The sequence below is a fragment of a genome, unplaced genomic scaffold, assembly GCF_019419815.1.
Source record: "Pyrus x bretschneideri cultivar Hongxiangsu unplaced genomic scaffold, Pyrus_bretschneideri_v1 Contig100, whole genome shotgun sequence".
Lineage (NCBI taxonomy): Eukaryota > Viridiplantae > Streptophyta > Magnoliopsida > Rosales > Rosaceae > Pyrus > Pyrus x bretschneideri.
In genome coordinates this window covers 321,593-343,686 of record NW_025999392.1, presented here as the reverse complement: position 1 = coordinate 343,686, position 22,094 = coordinate 321,593, and the positions used below count along the sequence as shown (strand labels likewise).

Genomic DNA, 22,094 nt, shown 5'->3' with positions numbered 1-22,094 from the left:
TCTTTAATTAATTAACGCTTTAACTAATTAAACTTGAATGCAACATTTTCATTTGGTTTTTGTATCCATAGAATTGATTTAAATGGAGCTAAATGAAATGAAAATCCAATTCTCATTTAAAGAAACAAAACAATTTTGTTCTCAACCTAATTTGGGCCAAAATGCTATGACCTCAACTTGTTTGGGCCATAGTGCAATTAACCTCAACTTTTGGGCTATTTTGCAAAAACTTAAACTTTTGGGGTCACTTTGTAAAAACACAAAAGTCCACTACTTCATGTAATTACAACTAGAACCCAAAATTTTCAACAAAAAATAAAACTTCATTAAAGGAGCAAAACAATTTGTCCTTTTAGTGATTTTGGACCTTTACGTAAAAACGTAAACTTTTAGGTCAAAATGCAAATACACAAAAGTATCAAAACTTTATATAATTGCATGAAAGCCCCACAAGGACCCTAATTGATTAGGGTGGCTGATTTTGAAGCAAAGTAATAAAAAAAAAATTTCAAAGTTTTTGTAAGTGGGGTGTGTGTAATGGAATAAATCATTACACACCAAACCCACTATAATTTCTTTAATTTTTCAAAATAAATATCTAATATATTTAAACATAAGAAATATTTCAAAACAAAAACTTTATGAAATAAATCAAAACTTTGAATCAAAACACCAAACCTTTTGTTCTTGGCAAGAACATATCAAGAACAATGAAGAACATTCATGAAAACCCATAAGAGCTCCATGAACATTCTTCACCCAAAAACATACCAAAACCACTCAAACTTAAGGGAAATAACATACAACCATACTAGGGTACATAGGGGTTCCAAAAGTCACTTTAAAACAATTTTAACAAGTCAAACAAGAACCCAAAATTCCACCCTTTGGATTTGGCCGAATTTCCCAAAAAACATGGCACCAAATTTTAGCTCCAAAATTCATGCTCATATGAACTACATCTACAACATTTGAGATGGCAAATTTTCTAACAAAATTTACATTCAAAGAAGCAAGAATAAAGCTTGTAACAATTACAACATTCAAATCACAAACTATGAATTACAAAACCCAAAAGGATTCACCAACTACTAGACTTAGGCTCTTGATACCACTTGAAGGAAAATTTGTGAAAAACATGTTCATTTAAGCAACATCAATAGCATGCAATTAACAATTAAAGGCGGAATCATGCTTGTATGCACTTAAAACAAAACATTTACCCATGAAATTCAAAGCCTAGTAGATAGGTGAACCAAGACTCAACTCAAAACAAAGTGAGTTGAGAAATCAATACCTTTGTAGATTCCTCTTTGCATAAGCAAAGGCTAATCACCCAAAGAGAGGGCCTTCATTCCTTGCATCTTGGATCCATGGATTTGGATGGATGAAAAGGTTTCTCCAAGTTCCCAAAATTGAGAACCTCTAAGTCTCCACACCAAGGTATATTGAAGAAGAAATGAGTGACCTAGAGGAAGTAAGATTGCTAGATTTTCCCCTCTAGATTGGCCAAAATTTTAGAGAGAAAGGAGAGCTTGTGTTCTCATCCTTTCCCCCAAAAATAACCCTTAGTAAATTTTAGGCTATAAAGTCCTTTATATAGTCCCTTCAAATAAGTGACCTAATGGACCAAAAGCCCTATTCTTTTACACATGGCTAGCCTATAGGTTTATTGGGCTTTCAAGCCCTTTGTTTTATTCAAGTTGTCATACAACTTGAGTTAATGGGCTTGACATTCAAATCCCATTGGGCCTTGCGGCCCAAAACTAACCCGAGGTCTTTAACGAACTTATTCGTTTGATTAATTAACATATTAATTAATCCTAGCCTTAGATAAATAATTAAACCATTTAATTATTCTTACTCATCTCCGTTGAATCTTCAAACTCTACCTTACACGGTGTACGATCCATTAGGTTCCTTTTAGCGAGGCAGTGGGCGATTCAAACTCTTTCAAATCGATTGTGAATTGAAACTTACTTTCAATTCTCCCGTTAGTGATAATACACTTTTAGGGCTTCCACAAACCATGAGTGACACCTAGCAGCATATCATGGTTACCCAAGCTAATCAGAAGAGGTGGAGAACCTATTCAGTTTAGGATTACAAATGCAATACGGTCTTTCTCTAATACAATACTCTTGACCACATTGTTTGGTTTGATAGTTTATTCATGTCTACTATCCAATGTGAATCTTGTGCTTATATGATTACCTTGAATGTGATCTGGAACGCATTCCAACATTTCATTCATACTCTGGCCAGAGATTCCAAATCATATCATAGAGTATTCTCCCTCAAACAGTTTGAAGGTTAGAGATCCCTTGTTGCGCATTCACTTGCCTCCATGGCTAAGTGGCTTAACCCCAACGATGCCGTGGACACCCTGATAGAGTGACGTTGACATAATCAAAGATTAAGGACCTAACCACAAGACAACTGTGATGCCTCAGGTCAAAAGACTAATTTGCATTATCCCAACCATGAGTTCTCATGTGACATGAATATGAGAACTCTTCGTTGATCGTGTTCAGTGAACTCATTCTCTATTGAGCACCTACGTACTTGTCTTGATGTCACACACACCAATGACTCGAGACTAGTCACTCTCCCTGAGAGAAGACATAGCACGTACTGATCTTAACGGACTGTCAATGCCCAATTGACAATCCTATGATCAGGAACGTTTAGGATGTGTCAACGAAAGAATGGTCTCATGAATCTAACCTTTTTAGATCGCATTCTTCCAATCACATATTCCTTGGACTTATCGTTTAAGCATATAACATTTATATGAGACGGCTCAAACAATAATGTTTGCCCTTTAAACTACATTAGTTTGAAATGTCCATAAGTATCATCATATGATTGGTTTTAGGGCACATTTCCAACAAATGTACCAAGTACAACTAATCCCATCACCCCTAGAATGCGTATGGTCCTCCATCGCAGATATACCAAGCAAAACTATAGGCATAATGTCAGCGTCTAGGCAGTGATCACCCAACGCGGATATACCAAGCATGATCACCCCTGAAGACGTATGGCCCCCCAACGCGGATATACCAAGTAAGACCACATCCTAACTCTAGGTAGTGATCACCCAACGTGGATATACCAAGCATGATCACTCCTAGAATGTGTATTGTCCCTGAATGCGAATATACCAAGCAGAACTACATGCTTAGTCTAATAACATAGGCAGTGATCACCCAACGTAGATATACCAAGCATGATCACTCCTAGGATATGTATGGTCCCCTAACGTGAATATACCAAGCAGAACCATAAACATAGTCTAATCGTCCAGGCGGTCATCACCCATCGCGGATATACCAAGCATGATAACCCCTGAAATAGGTACGTTCCCCCAACGCGGATATATCAAGCAGGACCATCCATGTACCACTACTACATGGTGCAGTAAATTCAACCCATAACCTACCCATAACTCAACCCTTATGAATTACCATGTAGTCACCTACACTATCAACTTCTCATAGCCACCAACTACTACGTCACACAAGCATATAAGTTCTACAAAATACTTCTAATAGGATTCTAAGATTGCATTGTCATAACATTTATCATACTTATCATTAACATTACTAAAAGGATAATTAAACACACATATATCACAATCATCATCAGTACACAGACCAAATCATGTTTAATGAACATAGGTCTATGGCTAAATATATAAAAATCACATTTCAATAGAAATCATATTTATAAAACCAAGTCATATTCATAAACGATATTAATATAAGAAATTAAGGTAATAACTATATCACATATATTAAACAACTCACGAACCAATGTAGTTCCTAATATCCTTACTTATTGCTTTCTATAACGCATTAAAGTTTGGTGACGATGCAATGATCGTATTTCTAATTCATATAATGTCCAAGTGGCGGTCCCTATTAAAACTATAGTCATATGATGAGATTTCGTCAATCAAACATCCCATATAAAATTAGGGTATCCAAATTAGTCTAGGAAGGGCAGGTGGGGTCACGGCCTATGCCCCGCCACCCCTACTCTCCAGAAAATTCAACTATTTCTAAAAATGACCAAATTTCATAGAAATGTAAAGCAAGCCAAGGGGAAAAACTTTTATACCTGGGTCGAAGTCCAATTCGGCCGGGAAACCCTTTGAAAGTCCCTCGATCTGCCGGAAACCCTAAAAAGGTCCACTTCAATTTGATCATTCCGATGTTTTATCGCCCCAAAATATGTTTGGGGTTTATTCCTGGGACCAAAACGAATTGAATGATAGTGGTACTCGACGGTGATACCTGCAAAATTGGCTGATCGCCGCCGCACCCCAACGGAACCCGTCGGCATGTTTTCGAAGAATTCAAGGCCAATTTCCCTTAATTTCGAGGCGATAATGGAAGGAAAGGGATCATGGATTTTTTCTCAATTATCTTCCTTATCGAATTGCATTAGAAAAGTGGCTGGAGAGGTTCGATTTTAACTGTGGTACTCGGTCAGGTCGCGCGGGTCAAAGGGAACTTGGTTTTCCCTCTCCTTCTCTCCTTCCCTTCTTTCTCATATTTCCCTTTTCCCATTGGCCTATCCTCTTCCTCTCTATCTCTTCTCCGGATTCGCCACCACCTCCCCTCATTTTCCCTCCTGAAACTCTTCTCTCCTCTTTCTATTGTTGCCATTTGGCAGTTTCTAATTCCCCCCCCCCCCCCACATTTTCTCCTTAATTAATTAGAAGCAACTTCTAATTTTAGCTTTTTCACCTTGATATCTTTTGAATACACAATCTCAACACTCTACAATGAATATAAATTCCAAAAATAATATAATTTCTTAATACAAATACGTAGTTTGCAATAGTGAAATCCAGGAACAGGATTTCACATTCTTCCCTCCTAAAAAAATTTCATCCACAAAATTTCCCAGTATCAAATCACTATACACTAATGCAATAATTCAAGATTTAGATAACTCAAGTTCAACCACATGGTACCTCAACTCACAAATACAATCATTGTCGTCCCAGCACGACTTCAACACCAATCTCTGCACAGTCACAAAGAATGCCACTATTAACAAGAATTCATCAATATACTCATGATTATGGTAACCAAACCAACCAAATTTGTAATTACAAGCTTTCCCCATCAACCCTTTTCATCAAACGTTAAAAAAATTGGAATAATGTTACATGTGTCACAAAACTAGGAAGTCGTTATCAGTGTTACACAATAGCTAGGTCATAGTTATTTCCTTCATTCTTCCCCCACTATATATTAAACCAATCATAACCTCGGTTTATAATTTCATTCTCATCCGGAAACCAATAATAATAAAAAAAAATCATCATGATTTTCGTAAATATTAAAATTCCCAGCCAAAAATATCAATGGCCAAACCATTCTAAAATTTCTAGCCATAAACATCATTAGCAAAACAACAATTTCATCACCTTTTTCTTTTATCCCAATAAGTGACCAATAGACTAGAAAAGATCGTAATATACCTGGCAACTATACCTACCCACACATACTTATCACATCCATAGTTCGCCCACACATAGAGCTTTCTCCTGAAAACATTGGGCCTTTGTGCCCGTTCAACCATTTCTCCACATTCCATGGGTCATTTCGCCCAAATCCACATCCACGGGCTGTTTTGCCCCAATTCATCATCCACGGGCCTTTTCGCCCAAATCAACATTTCTCAATTGCATAGGTATAATACAACTTTTCCATCTACTTATCACCATTTCACAATCATCTTAACATTCAAAATTTTCATAACGCATAACATAATATCAACCCAATTCAAGATTAATTCGAGACTTTAATCAAATGCTTATCTTTGAAGCTATAACATGAAATATGATATTTTGAAAATTTTCCTTCTCCCATTCAATTCATGATGATTCACAATATATGCATTCCACATAAATTCCCCATTATTCAAAGAACTTATGAGCTAATGCAATATCAATGTATTTCATAATTCACATCCACAAACTCAATAATATCTCACATTGTAAGGTAAAATTGTCACACCCCAATCCCGACATACGTCCAGGATCGACACGTGACGTCACCGAATACTCGTATCTTTAACATACCCCGCAACAAGGATATGGCAAAACACCACTCGAGATCCAACTGCGTAATAATTTTTTGTATACTTTATGGCTACTTCCAACCTTCTCGTTAGACTATCTACGTACCCTCAATAGGGATGAAGCCATTTGTAATTCACCATTCATCAAACTCTAATCTTTTCGTAAGATACTTCTAGCAGAAATCATAAAGTACTACACTACACTTCAACCTTACACCAAACAACATTTATCACCTTATCATGCACGTAGGTATGCTAATCCCATGCATATGCTTTCCAATTCATCCATCATGTAGATCACTATGTTTCACATAATACCACAATTCATAGTATGCAACATCTCAAAGAATAGTCAACGAAGCACAATGTTATTCTCTAGCCACATTGGTCAACGAGTCTATCATAATAATAACAATCATATTCAACATCATTCCAAAATCACTTCAAGTAACCAATTCCATGAATCAAGGAATCGCGATATTAACATTTAATTACGTTAATTAGTCAACAAGATCACATGTCAATGCATGAAATTTAATAAAGGAATTCTACATAATTCCCTGCCTGGATTCCAAGTAATAACATGATAATTCCAATTTATATTTACAAGGTCTATTGTGGGTAATTCCATTCACTCGAATCCAGGGTTCTAGTCTAACTTATGAAAATGAACAAGAGTAGGGATTCCGGACCACTCAACGGAATCCAACCAAAAAATAATCACCTATCATAATGTACCAAGTACAACTAATCCTCATCACCTTTAGAATGCGTATGGTCCCTTATCGCGGATATATCAAATATAACTATATGCATAATCTCATCGTGCAGGCAGTGATCACCCAACGCAGATATACCAAGCATGATCACCCCTGAAGATGTATGGTCCCCCAACACGGATATACCAAGCAGGACCACATCCTAACTCTAGGTAGTGATCACCCAATGCAGATATACCAAGCAGAACCATATGCATAGTCTAATAACATAGGCAGTGATCACCCAACGTGGGTATACCAAGCATGATCACCCCTAATAGTCCCCCAATGCGGATATACCAAGTAGGACTCTATCCTATAGCTCTAGGTAGTGATCACCCAACGCTAATATACCAAGCATAATCACTCATAGGATGCATACGGTCCCCCAGCGTGGATATACCAAGCAAAACCATAAACATAGTCTCATCGTGCAGGCGGTGATTACCCATCGCCGGTATACCAAGCATGATCACCCCTGAAATATGTATGGTCCCCTAATGCGGATATACCAAGCAACACCATCTATGTACCACTACTACATGATGCAGTAAATTCAACACACAACCTACCCATACCTCAACCCCTATGAATTACCACGCAGTCACCTACATTATCAACTTCTCATAACCACCAACTACTATGTCACACATGCATATAAGTTCTACAGAATACTTCTAATAGGATTCTAAGATCACATTGTCATAACATTTATCATACTTATCATTAACATTACTAAAAAGATAATTAAAACACATATATCACAATCATCATCAGTACACAGACCAAATCATGTTTAATGAACATAGGTCTATGGCTAAATATATAAAAATCACATTTCAATAGAAATCATATTTATAAAGCAGAGTCATATTCACAAATGATATTAATATAAGAAATTAAGGTAATAACCATGTCACATATACTAAAGCCAGTCACTAACCAATGTAGGCCCACTAGACTACACTTAGGCTCCCATAGTACTAATTTTAGTATTTAGAACGTTTTGAGAAATGTTGACTAAAAGTCAACTCTCGGTCAACGGTAGGGTCCACAACTCTACATAATTCTATCCGGTAGATCCGTACATCAGATTTTGGATCCGTAACTTCCTAAGCCCTCATTATGCTCATAGAACAACATACTAAATTCTCATCACGATCTGACAGTCGAATCTCCGCGAATTGCTAGAATTAGGTGGCGGTTAACAATTATTTTTACAAACTTAGAAATCCAATTCAAGAAGATACGTATGTCGGATTCCTGATCCGTTAGTTCCTAATATCCTAAAATATTACATTTTATAATGCATTAAAATTTGGTGATGATCCAATGGTCAGATCGTTAATTCATATAATGTCCAAGTGGCGGTCCCTATTCAAACTATAGTCATACAATGAGATTTCGTCAATCGAACGTCACATATAAAATTAGGGTATCCAAATTAGTTTAGGAAAGGCAGGTGGGGTTTTGGCCCAAGCGCGGCCGCACACGCCGGCCGGCCGCTCCGACTTGTTGAAAAATTCAACTATTTCGAAAAATTACCAAATTTCACATAAATGTAGAGAAAGCCAAGGGGAACAACTTTCATACCTGGGCCGAAGTCCAATTTGGCTAGGAAACCCTTTGAAAGTCCCTCGATCCGCCGAAAATCCTAATTAGGGTCCACTTTGATTCGATCATTCCAGTGTTCTATTGCCCCAAAATATGTTTGGGGTTTGTTCCTAGGACCAAAACGAGTTGAATGATGGTGGTACTCGACGGTGATACCAGCAAAATTGGCTGATCGTCGCTGCAACCCTAATAGAGCTCGTCGACATGTTTTCAAAGAATTCAAGGCCAGTTGTTCTTAATTTTAGGGTGATAATGGAAGGAAATGGATCAAGGATGTTTTCTCAAGTATTTTCCCCATCGAATTAAATCGGAAAAGTGGCTAGAAAGGTTCAATTTTGACCGTGGTACTCGGTCAGGTCACGCGAGTCAAGGGGAACTCGGTTTTCTCCCTCATTCTATCCTTCCCTCCTTTCTCTCTTTTCCCCTCTTCCCATTGGCATATCCTTTTCCTCTTTCCTCTCCCGATTTGCCACCACCTCACCTCATTTTCCTTCTTGAAACTCTTCTCTCCTTTTTGTCTTGCTGCCATTCGGCAGTTTCTAATTTTTTATTTTTTATTTTACCCAGATTTCCTCCTTAATTAATTAGAAGCAACTTCTAATTGTAGCGTTTTCACCTTGATATCTTTTGAATACACAATCTCAACACTCTACAATTAATATAAATTCCAAAAATAACATAATATCTGCTTAATACAAATACGTAGTTTGCAATAATGATATCCAGAAACGGGATTTCACACCATTGCCATTGTTCATCATCTTCTCCGACGAGTTCTTGTGATTCCAACTAAGGTAAGCCTCGGGGTTCTATAAATCATTTCCTTTTGTTTGTTGGAGCTGATGGTGACCTTGAAACCCTGTTTTGGTGAAGCTTAACACGAATCTGACTCTGGGAATAAATTTCCAAATTTCTGGAAAATTTGACCGTGATCATCAGGCCACTTTTAGGCTGTTCCCCCAATCAACTTTAGCCACAATTAGACCTCGAACTGGTATAAACCTGATAAGTCATATTTTGTATACATTTATATCTTCATTATTTGGCGTCTTTGTGATTGTTTTGGATTAAACTAGTTGCATTTTACCTTATTTGGTGTTAGTGTGCAGCCAAGGGGGAAATTGGATCAATGGGAAGGCAAATGAAGTAAAAACATTCCAGAAAAGATGTGAAGTGTTAAGAGATGCAATTCGGCCATATTGGGTGATTCTAAACAAGGCAAAATCATTGAAGTCAACTATGTGTGTTCCAACACCAAAACATGCATTCACATGCATGTCACAACCTTGGCCGTGTGTTCCCATATCATTCCATCATTTTATGCATTTCTAGCACCAAATCAGATTCCTCACAATCCCATTTCCATCACTTAATTCATTTCAGCCATTTTGACACCAACAAACACAATCATTCCATGCCGTGCACTCCCATGTGATTCCAAGTCAGATTATCCATTTCCATTACTTAATCAATTCAGCCACACCTTCATATGCATGATTCACATCCATTCCGTGCACTCCATTACATTTCTCATGTTTCATCTTTGCAGAAATCCACATGCTTGCACATTTCCCTTTTGTTATTCACCCATTATTCCAGAAAATCACTCATTCTTTGTCCATGCCGTGTGATCCCTTCTCCTTTCCAGATTTGTACAAAGCATTTTCTGGTGGTCCAACTCACCTTTGCAGGTTCCACTCACTTGTTGCAGCAAGGGCACATGCTTCTTTGAATACATTAACATTTCCTTGCAGATCTTGTCCATGCCATGCTCCACTACCTCAGAAACCCATCATTCCATCTGATTTATGCTCTGCCATCTGAGTTAAACAAATTCCAGATCCAATCTGAATGTTGGGGACAGATTCATTCCTATTAAACTAAGCATACTTCACTCTTCAAAGGGGTTCCGCAAGTTTTATTCTTCATTCAGTCCATATACACACAGATAGCCACTCCATTTCCCCTCCATTCTCTGCCCATTTCATTCCATTCTAGGTCCATTTCTGTCCCAAGGGCAGAAACCATTCAAACCAAGCCATTCTACCTTCATCCGCACCACATTTGGAGAAGCAACACCAAGGGACTCTTCAAGGACTTCAACATCAGTTTTGCTTCAAGGGTTTCTCCTTCTTAATCTTATGTTCACTCATGTTATTTATTCTTATGTTAAACCTTTGTAAACATGAAGTGTAACTAAGCTTCCTCTAGGGATTCGATGTAATCTTGCAAAGTTTGCCATGTAATTAAGTTAGAATGCTCAGTTTGTCCATCTATTTCTTGTTTCATTCTCTGATTTAATGGTGACTTAGTGTGTTGATTTTAATGTTTGATCATCATTTGAATTAATCACAAAGTTGTGTAGCCAAGATTAGAACACACATCATGCATAATCTTGGTAGATATGTGAATGAATGAAGGGAATGTTTAGCACACATCCTGCCGAGTTAATCCCTTTAGTTTTATGAAAGTTTCTTGTGCATTACATACTCTTGATTATGAACCAAAGTTGCACATCACAATTAGGTTCATGATTAAAGACATTTGATCAAATCCACACATCATATGGTTGATCATGTCCAAGTGAAACAAACTCAAGAAATAGGTAGATGAATGAGTACAAACTAACTTAACAAACATGGACTTAGTTGAGCAATGGTGAAATCGAATCCCTAGCTTCATCTCCATTGATATTATCTCATTGTATTAGTTGTTGATTCATTTATTTGTGTTTACTTCATTCTCTTATACTTTCAAGTTACCATTTCCAAATCTGCCTATTTAGACTAGTTTGATACAATTTCCAAATCTGCCTATTTAGACTAGTTTGATTCATTTCTTAATATGCATAGTTTGAATTAGTTTGATTCATTTCTTAATATGCCTAGTTTGATTAGTTTGATTCATTTTTTAGAGTTCTAGCAAAACAAGTAATTACATAGGTCCAATTAGTCCCTGTGGATTCGACACCCTTGCTTGTGCCATTATACTAAATATATTCTAGCATTAGGAAGGAAATATACATCAACAAAAATGGCGCCGTTGCCGGGGACTGATTTCAGTCCCTTGTAATTGCTTGTTTGCTTGTTTGCTATTTTGATTAGTGTCAAGGTTCATAACTTGTCAAATTGATAACTGGAAGTTGATTTAAGTTGCATACATTTCATGTGTGGAAAAGAATCCCTTAGCCATTCTATTATCCATTGGTTTACATCAATTTGCTTGACAATCTGTTTTCTTTATAATCTGTCCATTTAATTGCATTTCGTCCAAATACAAATCCCTCCATATTTTGTTAAGTCTTAGGCTTAGAATCTGTCTTATCTTGTGTTTTGAAGCATTTTGAGTCAAGTCCAAACCTAATTTTCGTCCAAAGTTGAGTTTAGTGTCAAAACTGCCCAGTTTGTGTTTTTAGGCAGTTTTGAGAGTTTTTAGCTTGTTTTGAGTCTTGTGAGTCTTTTCAAACGTTTTTAAGTTTATTTTTGTTCTTTTCATTGTTGTTTGATTCTTGATTTTCATTCAAACTTTTGTTACTTTGTTTCAGGTAGTATATGTCAAATAGACTTGTTGAGTTAGGCCAAAGAATTGAAAGGTTAAAGGGCCACACTTTGGACAACTTTGTGCCATCAAGTTCATCCATTAGCCGTGAGGAAGAGGAAAGGAATTCACCTAGTTCAACAAGTAAAGGATCTGAGCAATTTAATTGGGAAAGAGAGGAAGAGATGGCGGGCAACCAAGATGAACTTAGAGCTTTGGAGGACTTTGCTCAACCAATCATACCAAATTCACCTTCATGCATCTTGCTGCCCACAGAAGCTAGAAACTATGATCTCAAATCTTCACATTTTCATATGTTTCCCTCATTTTATGGCTTACCTAATGAAGACCCTTTAGCTCATATTAAAGAATTTTACAATGTTGTGAGTGGTTTACCTTTGCAGGGAGTGAGTGAAGCAAATTTGAGGATGAGAGTGTTTCCTTACACCTTGAAAGATAAGGCCAAGAGTTGGTTGATGACTCTAACACCAGGTTCCCTCACCACATGGGATGCCATGGCTAAGAAGTTCTTAGAGAAGTTCTTTTCCACTCAAAAGACAGCCACATTAAGGGGACAAATCTTCAACTTCAAGCAAGATGATGGTGAACCTTTCAATGAGTGTTGGGAGCGTTTTAAGGGCCTCTTGTTGCAATGTCCACATCATGGGTTACCTTTTCACTTACAAATGCAAATTTTCTATGATGGACTAACCCAAAATTGTCAATCAACTGTTGATAATGCAGCAGGTGGAGCATTGAAGAAAAAGAATGCTCAAGAGTCATACAACATTTATGAGATGTTGGGGTCTAATGCTCAACACAAAGATTTAAGGGGTAAGAAAGTTGGAGTCTATGAAACAAGTTCTAACCATGAGCTTTTGTTGCAGGTAGCTAACCTAGAAAGGAAGCTTGAATCCGTGCTCAACATGGTGCCAAAAACTAATGAAGTGTGTGCCATTTGCAACATACCAAGCCATCCTACTCACCAATGTCCATCTAGGGAAGCTTACCCCGAGTATGTTCAAGAACAAGTGAACCTCATGAATTCTTACAACCAAAGGCCAAGGAATGATGTGTATTCAAATACATATAACTCAAGTTGGAGAGATCATCCCAACCTTTCATGGAAGAACAACAATCAATTCCAAAATTTCCAACCAAAACCTACCCCTACCCTTGAGGACACGGTTAAATTGTTAGCCCAAAACACCTTGCAATTCCAACATTCCACAAATAGCACTCTCCAACAACATTCAGCAGCCCTAACCAAAATGGAAACATAATTGGGGCAGATTGCAGATGCTTTGAACCAAAGAGAAGTTGGAAAGTTTCCAAGCCAACCCGTGATACTCCAAAGGAACCAAGAGCAAGCCAAAGCAATTACTACACTTAGAAGTGGTAAGGTTATTGATAATAGGGTTGGCAATGAAGTTACTAATGAATATGATTATGTGAATGCAGGTGTTACTCAAGGAGACAATGAGAAACCAAACGAGGAACCAAGCCATGCTACTTCCTCACTTGAAGCACCAAATCTTCACAAGGCTGAGAAACCATACACTCCACCAATACCATTCCCTGGAAGACTTGCCAAGAGCAAGCAGGATAAGTCATTTAAGGAGATTTTTGATATACTAAGCAAAGTGAATGTTAACTTACCTTTGCTTGATGTCATTAGGAACGTGCCAGCATATGGGAAGTTCTTCAAGGAGTTAAACAGCTACAAAAGGAAGTATGGCCCACATGAGAAGGTAGTGGTGTCTGAGAATGTGAGTGCAGTTTTGCAAAGAAAACTTCCACCAAAGCTCAAGGATCCAGGAAGTTTCTCTATCAACATCACCATAGGGGACAAGAAAGTAGAGAAGGCAATGCTTGATTTGGGTGCTAGCATCAACTTAATGCCTTATTCAGTGTACCTTCAACTAGGTTTGGGAGATTTGAAAGCCACCACCATTTCATTACAACTTGCAGACAGATCTGTGAAATATCCAAGAGGTATAGTAGAAGATATTCTGGTTCAAGTTGATAAACTAATCTTGCCTGCAGATTTTGTAGTGTTGGACATGGAAGAAGCTCCTATACATGATCGAGAGTTGCCTATATTGCTTGGGAGACCTTTCATGGCCACGGCCAAGACCATCATTGATGTGCAAAATGGACTCCTCACTATGACAGTGTTAGGAGAGACAGTTCAATTCAAAGTGTTTGAATCTCTTTCTCATCCTTCTTCATCTCTTGATTGTTATGCCATTGATGTGCTTGATTCACTTGTATTCTCTAAGTTCTTGCAGGCACAATCGAATGAACCATTACAAACTGTTTTGAGTCAATCTCAAGATGAGTTTGATGAAGAAGATGCACTCATGGAAGAAGTAGCTGCCTTGGATGCATTAGCATTGTATCCTTTGAATGTTTCACCTCTTTTAGAGCCTTTAGAATCATCAATGTCACATCTAACTCCTTCCACTGTTAAGGCACCAAAACTTGAACTTAAACCACTTCCACCACATCTAAAATATGCATATCTAGCTGAATTTGAAACTCTTCCAATTATCATAGCTTCTGATCTCACCCCAAATGAAGAAGATAAACTAATTAGGGTGTTAAAAGAGTTCAAATCAGTTTTTGGTTGGTCTATTGCAGATATCAAGGGAATAAGCCCTACCATGTGCATGCATAGGATTCTTTTGGAGGAAGGGGCAAAGTCAACCCGTGAACCACAAAGAAGGCTCAACCCACACATGAAGGAAGTGGTTAGGAATGAAGTGTTGAAATTGTTAGATGTGGGGATCATATATCCCATTTCTGATAGCAAGTGGGTGAGTGCTATTCAGGTGGTGCCTAAGAAGGTGGGAATCACTGTGATGAGGAATGAAAACAATGAGCTGGTGCCCACAAAGCCCACTGCTAGTTGGCGTGTTTGCACCGATTACAGGAAGTTGAATTCTAGCACTAGAAAAGATTATTTTCCTATGCCTTTCATAGATCAAATGCTTGAGAGATTGGCAGGTTACTCACATTATTGTTTTCTGGATGGTTACTCAGGTTACAATCAAATTGCAATCGCTCCGGAGGATCAAGAGAAAACAACCTTTACTTGCCCCTTTGGCACATTTGCATATAGGAGAATGCCTTTTGGACTTTGCAACGCTCCAGCAACATTCCAAAGATGCATGTTGGCCATCTTTTCTGACATGGTAGAAAGGTTCATTGAGGTATTTATGGATGACTTCTCAGTGTTTGGTTCCTCTTTTGATGAATGTCTTAACCATCTATCGTTAGTACTTCAAAGATGTCAGGAAACAAATTTGGTTCTCAATTGGGAAAAGTGCCAATTTATGGTGAAACAAGGAATTGTGTTGGGGCATGTAATCTCTAGCAAAGGAATGGAGGTAGACAAAGCCAAAATTGACGTCATCACCAATATGGTAGCCCCCACCACTGTGAAGGGAGTAAGAAGTTTTTTGGGCCATGCGGGTTTTTATCGTCGTTTCATTAAGAACTTTTCAATGATCACTCGTCCATTATGCAATCTGTTAGCTAAAGATGTTGTATTTCATTTTGATAAGGCTTGTATGGATGCATTCAATACTTTGAAAAGTAAACTAACCTCGGCCCCTATTATTATGGCACCAGATTGGTCGTTACCTTTTGAATTAATGTGTGATGCCTCTGACTATGCTGTTGGTGCAGTTTTAGGGCAAAGGGTGAACAAACGTCCACATGTGATCTACTATGCAAGCCGGACTCTGCATGATGCTCAACTTAACTATTCCACAACTGAAAAGGAGTTGCTTGCTGTTGTTTTTGCCTTAGAAAAGTTTAGGTCATATCTTGTGGGATCTAAAGTTATTGTGTTTTCTGATCATGTAGCCCTTAGGTACTTGATGACAAAGAAAGATGCTAAACCACGCTTGATTAGATGGATACTATTACTACAAGAGTTTGACTTGGAAATTCGAGATAAGAAGGGCAGTGATAATGTTGTGGCTGACCATTTGTCCAGGCTTAATGAAAACCATGGAGTGGGGCAACCCTTGCCCCTAAATGAATCATTTCCAGATGAACAACTTCTTGTTGTTCAAGAACAAGAACCATGGTATGCGGATTTTGTTAATTATCTTGCTTGTGGTATAATGAGAAATGACATTTCTTTTCAGGAAAGAAAGAAGTTCCTTGCCATGGTAAAGCACTACGTTTGGGACGAACCATATTTGTTTAAATATTGCCCTGATCAAATCATTAGGAGATGTGTTCCAGAGAGTGAGCAACAAAGCATTCTAACATTTAGCCATACATTGGCATGTGGAGGACATTTTGGTGCCAAAAAGACATCTCTAAAGGTTTTACAATCTGGTTTCTTTTGGCCCACTTTATTCAAAGATGCTTTTGACTTTTGTTCTAAGTGTGATAGGTGCCAGAAAATGGGGAACATTAGTCGAAGAAATGAAATGCCATTGAACAACATTTTGGTGGTGGAGCTCTTTGATGTTTGGGGAATCGACTTCATGGGACCATTTCCATCCTCTTTTGGCTACTTATACATATTAGTGGCAGTGGATTACGTGTCCAAATGGGTTGAAGCCATTGCTACAAGAACTAATGATCATAAGGTTGTGTTGAATTTTCTTAAAGATGTGATTTTTTGTAGGTTTGGAACTCCAAGAGCTATTATTAGTGATGGTGGCAGCCATTTCTGCAACAAACCCTTTGAATCCTTGATGAAGAAATACAACATCAACCGCAAAGTGGCAACCCCATACCATCCTCAAACCTCAGGACAAGTGGAGATTAGCAACAGGGAAATCAAGAACATTCTGATGAAGACTGTGAGTCCTACAAGGAAGGATTGGTCATTGAGGTTGAATGATGCACTATGGGCATATAGAACAGCATACAAGACCCCCATTGGCATGAGTCCTTATCGCCTTGTGTTTGGGAAAGCTTGTCATTTGCCAATGGAGCTTGAACACCGTGCATATTGGGCCATCAAGAAGTTCAACTTTGATTACAAGGATGCTGGAATAGCAAGGAAGCTCCAACTTAATGAGTTGGAAGAGCTTAGAAATGAGGCATATGAGAATGCCAAAATCTACAAGGAACGGACTAAGCTCTATCATGACAAGGCCATCCTAAGGAAGGAGTTTCACCAAGGTATGAAAGTACTTTTGTATGACTCACGTTTGAGACTTTTTCCAGGAAAACTGAAGTCTAAGTGGGTGGGACCATTCAAAGTATTGCAAACATTTCCCCATGGAGCTGTGGAGATAGAGAACATGAAGAATGGCACCTCTTTTAAAGTCAATGGGCAGCGATTGAAACCATATTTGGAGAAAGTAGAGGAGGAGCCAGTGTATCAAGTTGTAGATTTTCTTGAGTTTACAACACCATGAACAAGCTACCATGTCTTGCCTAGACATTAAATAAAGCGCTTGCTAGGAGGCAACCTAGTGTGGTTTGTGTTCTTTCTTTATGTTGTGTTTATATTGTTACCATTCCATATTCTTTGCCTACTTGCATTGCATGCAAATTTTAAACATTGAGGACAATGTTTAGATTAGGTTTGGGGGTGTGGGATGGAAAGTTTGTGTTTGTATTTGTTTTATGTGTTAGTTTGGTTAAGAGTGTTTTGCTTTCATTTTGAAAGTTTGTGTTTGTATTTGTTTTATGTGTTAGTTTGGTTAAGAGTGTTTTGCTTTCATTTTGTTCAATTTGTGTGGGTTTGTTTTAGTTAAGTGTGTTTTGCTTACTAATATGAATGTATATGAGGGTTATGTTTGAAAACAAACGATTGGGTTGCTATGAAAAAGTGTTGCATCTTGTTGTCATGTATAAAGCTATAACTCTTGGAATTATGATGATAGAGGTACCATACTTAAATTCTGGAAGAAGAATAGTGGAGACTACCCTAGTGAGTTATTTTGAGCCTAATTGCTTCGTTGAGAGGGTTTAAAGTGTTTCTACTCCTATCTTTTTCTTTCAATTTCACTTTAAATGATCTCATTACTTCTATTTTGTTTGGATACTAAGAATCATTCTCCTTTGCAGATACCATGTGTTTAGTGTCATTCATGAATGAACTCAATGAGATGATGTTAGGCTAGTTCAACTCGACGACATGATCTGTGAGTGGGTCTTTTCTTTGATATATACATATATTTATTTAGTTTCCATATATACATCTAATGATGAATTTTCTATATAACTGCCGTAATTAAATTAACTTTAATAGAAAATGACGTAACGTTGAGAATTAGGGAATCATTATACATCTTACGAATGCCTTAATTAACTTTACGACTATGAATAATATTATGTTGGCTAGAATTATCGAATCACTGTGGCATGACTATATTTATGTTATATGCTCATCGTTAGCTGCACTGGTGTTAGTACTCACCTGGGTTAGGGCCAATCTTTCACGCGTATGTGCACATCGCACCGTATGCTCACTTTGGATTCATTGTAGGTGTCAATCATGTCCTAGATTACTATAGGCAATTAGGACTCGTATGTGCTGCACATAACGCTAGTCTTCATGTGATTGTAGTACTAGAGCGTATAACATTGTTACACCCTGTCATGTTCATGTCAGAATATCTTTGCACGAACTCGTGTGTCAGCATATGTCAATAAGCACTCGATATGATATGTTTGCTTATGCGAGATTATGTGATTATGGACGTCATGCGCTTATTTACGAAATATTGTGCCATATTGAATTCTTAAGATATTGCAGGCTACGGTAAGTTTTTTCTTACTATACATAGTATGTATATTTTAGAAACTATACTTGTTTTACAACGAGGGGTTATTATGTTTTCGAAAAGGTTTTTACAAAGCTTTATTTTTAGGCCCACTCACCCTTGTTTTTCGCCCTTCCAGGTTTTAGTGGCTAAGCATTCGTGTCGACAAGGATTCTTGACAAATCTTGGTATTGAAGATTACTTTCGATGGTATACTTCTCATTCTACTTTTACTGTACTTTACTTATGCTCTAACATCACGTGTGAAATGGGTTCATTCCCGTTCACAAGCGCACTCTTATAATTAGGCACTTTTAGGTTTAAATTTATTTACATTTTCCACATCACTACACTTTATGACTTCGTCACCCTCCGGATGTCGGCCAACACAGCTCGATTCAGAGTCCAGGTGGACATTCCGGGTCGAGGTGTGTCACCTGCTACTTTCGTATTCATTTAATTATTATACAAATCAAAACTATCTCTTCTAATTTTGATACGTTCATCCAAATAGACATCAGTTTACGGGATCACCACTAATAATGAACGATTAGTGCTTTGGAAGCTTGGGCGTGCTGATAAAATGGAAAACTATACTAATGAGATGGTGAAAGAATGCGTTGCTAAAATAGTAAGTTTGTGTAAGGTTAGGAAATATACTTAATTTATGTATTTCATACTAACGTCAACTCTTATAAGATGAAGTAACTAAAGTTGTTGAAGATGAGACTTTACCAACTTCTAGATGCAATGATGTATTGACTATTGCTTTGGAAACACCTGAATATTTGGGTCATGTTAGAGGTGTTGGAACTGGTGTCAATCATAAGACATACTTCAAGACTCCAAGATGCAAAACTCTATCGAGTCAACACAAATGTTGCAAACACATTGAGCATAACGGTTTACACATTGAGGAGTCATATAAGAAGTTCAATTTGATTACATCATTGTTAACTCTGAATTAGTTGAGTAAAGATGCAAGTGTTGGTCCAATCATATTTCTGAGAAAGCTAGATGTACAACAAAGAAAGAAAAAAAAATGGAACATTTACTGAAAAAGTGAAACAGGGTAATGTGCTGGAAATCATGTCTAAGAAGAGAGCGAAACATGGTGATATGTGGCGGAAATCATGTCTGAGAAGAGAGTGAAACAAAAAGATAGCAAGAATACTAAAACCATGAATAAGATAAAAGCTATGAAGGTATGTACTAGTCATTACAAGTTTTGTTCTTTTAACTATAATAAGTATCAATATTAATTTAAGTTTACTTTTCTTAGGTCAAGGAAAGGGATATGGATGAAATATCTAATTTAAATATCATGGAAAAGATAGACAAGATTGCGAATTCAAACAAAAAAATAATAATATCAAGAAGCATTTCAAGATACACAGTCATTGCAATATTTGTTCTTCTTGGTATTTTAAGTAGCAATTATTAATTAAATTTAATTTTCAAAGGTAAAATAAAGTGACCAAGAGAATACATATGATGTGAGCATCAAAGAAAAGATGAACAAAATTGCAAATTCCATGGAAAAATATATCTAATATCAAGAAGATACATGCCTTTTATGTTTTTTCTATTTATGCTATAATCCCAATAGTAGTTGATTATTAATGAAATACATATATATATATATATATATATATTAGGTATAACAGTGCAAGCTTACTATAGACACTACTAGGAACATGGTTGTAGATGGATTAGTCATCCAATTAGACAGACGAATACACAGAGTTCCACTAGGGCCAATGAACCTACTATTTCTATTGATGTAGCAATTAAAGATGTTTTTCTCCCAATACCTAGTTGTGAAGCTAGGAATATCAACCAAACAATGGAGTCACTGGGAATATCAACAATTGGGAGTCACGTAACTTGGCCACGACATCTTATTGTGACAAATGATGAGGTACTACTATGTGATTTTCTAATGAATATGTAGAAAAAATTATAGTACTAATATGTCTGATTTCACTATATTAATATATCCATGCAAAGCCGACAACAAATCTACCCCTCTGACAAAGATCTTTAAAACAATTTTGGCTATGCGTTCACTTATGCTTACAGGTCAAAAATGAATAAGGATGTTATCATGCTTGTCATCATGGAATCTAATCTATTTGGAAATGAGCACACAACATTTAGTGGTAGATATGACATCAGTTGAATTTTGCTATATGGCTGAAATATCAACTATTTGTATTTCAATTTACATTAGGTTTGACATAATCTCATATTTATATACAATATAGTCTATTGCATGCAACCAACATTTGGTAATGATAAGACACTAACTGTCACATTTCTTGTAGGTAACTTTAGTCAATATTGAAGAAGAACAATCTTGATGGATTGTGTGAATTTATAGACCCTGGTAGAATCTCTCAAAAGGCTGGCAGAAATGATGAAAGATCAAATACACTGGCACTTTGATTACAGAATTGCAAAAAATAACAATTAATTTTGCTCCTTATAATAAAGGATTAGTAGTTCTATGTGTTTTGAATTTTTGTTACCAACAGATCAGTAGTTGACCATTGTATTATAAAGAGTGCAATTATTTATGTTTTGTAGGTTTCATTCGTTGTTGGCTATCATTTACCGCTATAATGAATTAATATATTATATGGACTCTCCTAGTTAGACAAAGATAGATCCTAGAATAAAGAACATTGTTAAACTGTAAGTATTGCGTTAAAATCAGTTTCAGCCTTCTTTATGCGCTAGAAAAGTTCTATCTTTTTCTACCATTTTTGTTAATCAGAAGCAGCTTTAAAGTAGTTCACTACATAGTTTCTATTGTAATATAGTCAGAATGTCAAATGTTCCATCTTTGGTAGTTAGTTTCAAATTGTTACCTTTCATGTGAACTACTTGTTCTCAACTTTGTATTCATTTCAAGACTTTAAAGAGATTTTCTGTTTTTTAGGAAAAGAATGCAAATTAGGGAAGGGTAGTGCAATTCATTAGAACAAGCCTAGGTTTCCCTATTACTCAAGACAAATCATGTCATTATATAGCTATTCATCACAACATATATATAGCTTTGTCAGTATTGTTGCCAATCCTCTAAATCCTTAAAGTCATCACTAACCTTTTGAGCCACTTCAGTTGAAGTACCAGACTACTTTAAAGGTAAACATAATTTCCTTTTTAAGTAATCATGTTTTTGAAATCCTTCCGAGTCTATTCTTATTGATGCTAACTTAGGTAAAAGTAATTCCATAACCAAAGCACCCTAAGTAATAATTGAGTTCTTATGGTGCATTTGGATGAAGCACTTTTAAGTTCCATGCAACTTGGACTAAATTTGTATGGATTT

General features: G+C 36.9%; 1 pseudogene; it reads right to left on the bottom strand.

The window, feature by feature from the left end:
- Positions 1-12,570: 12,570 nt before the first annotated feature.
- LOC125470561 lies at positions 12,571-12,681 on the bottom strand (annotated as a pseudogene).
- Between the last annotated feature and the right edge of the window lie 9,413 nt (positions 12,682-22,094).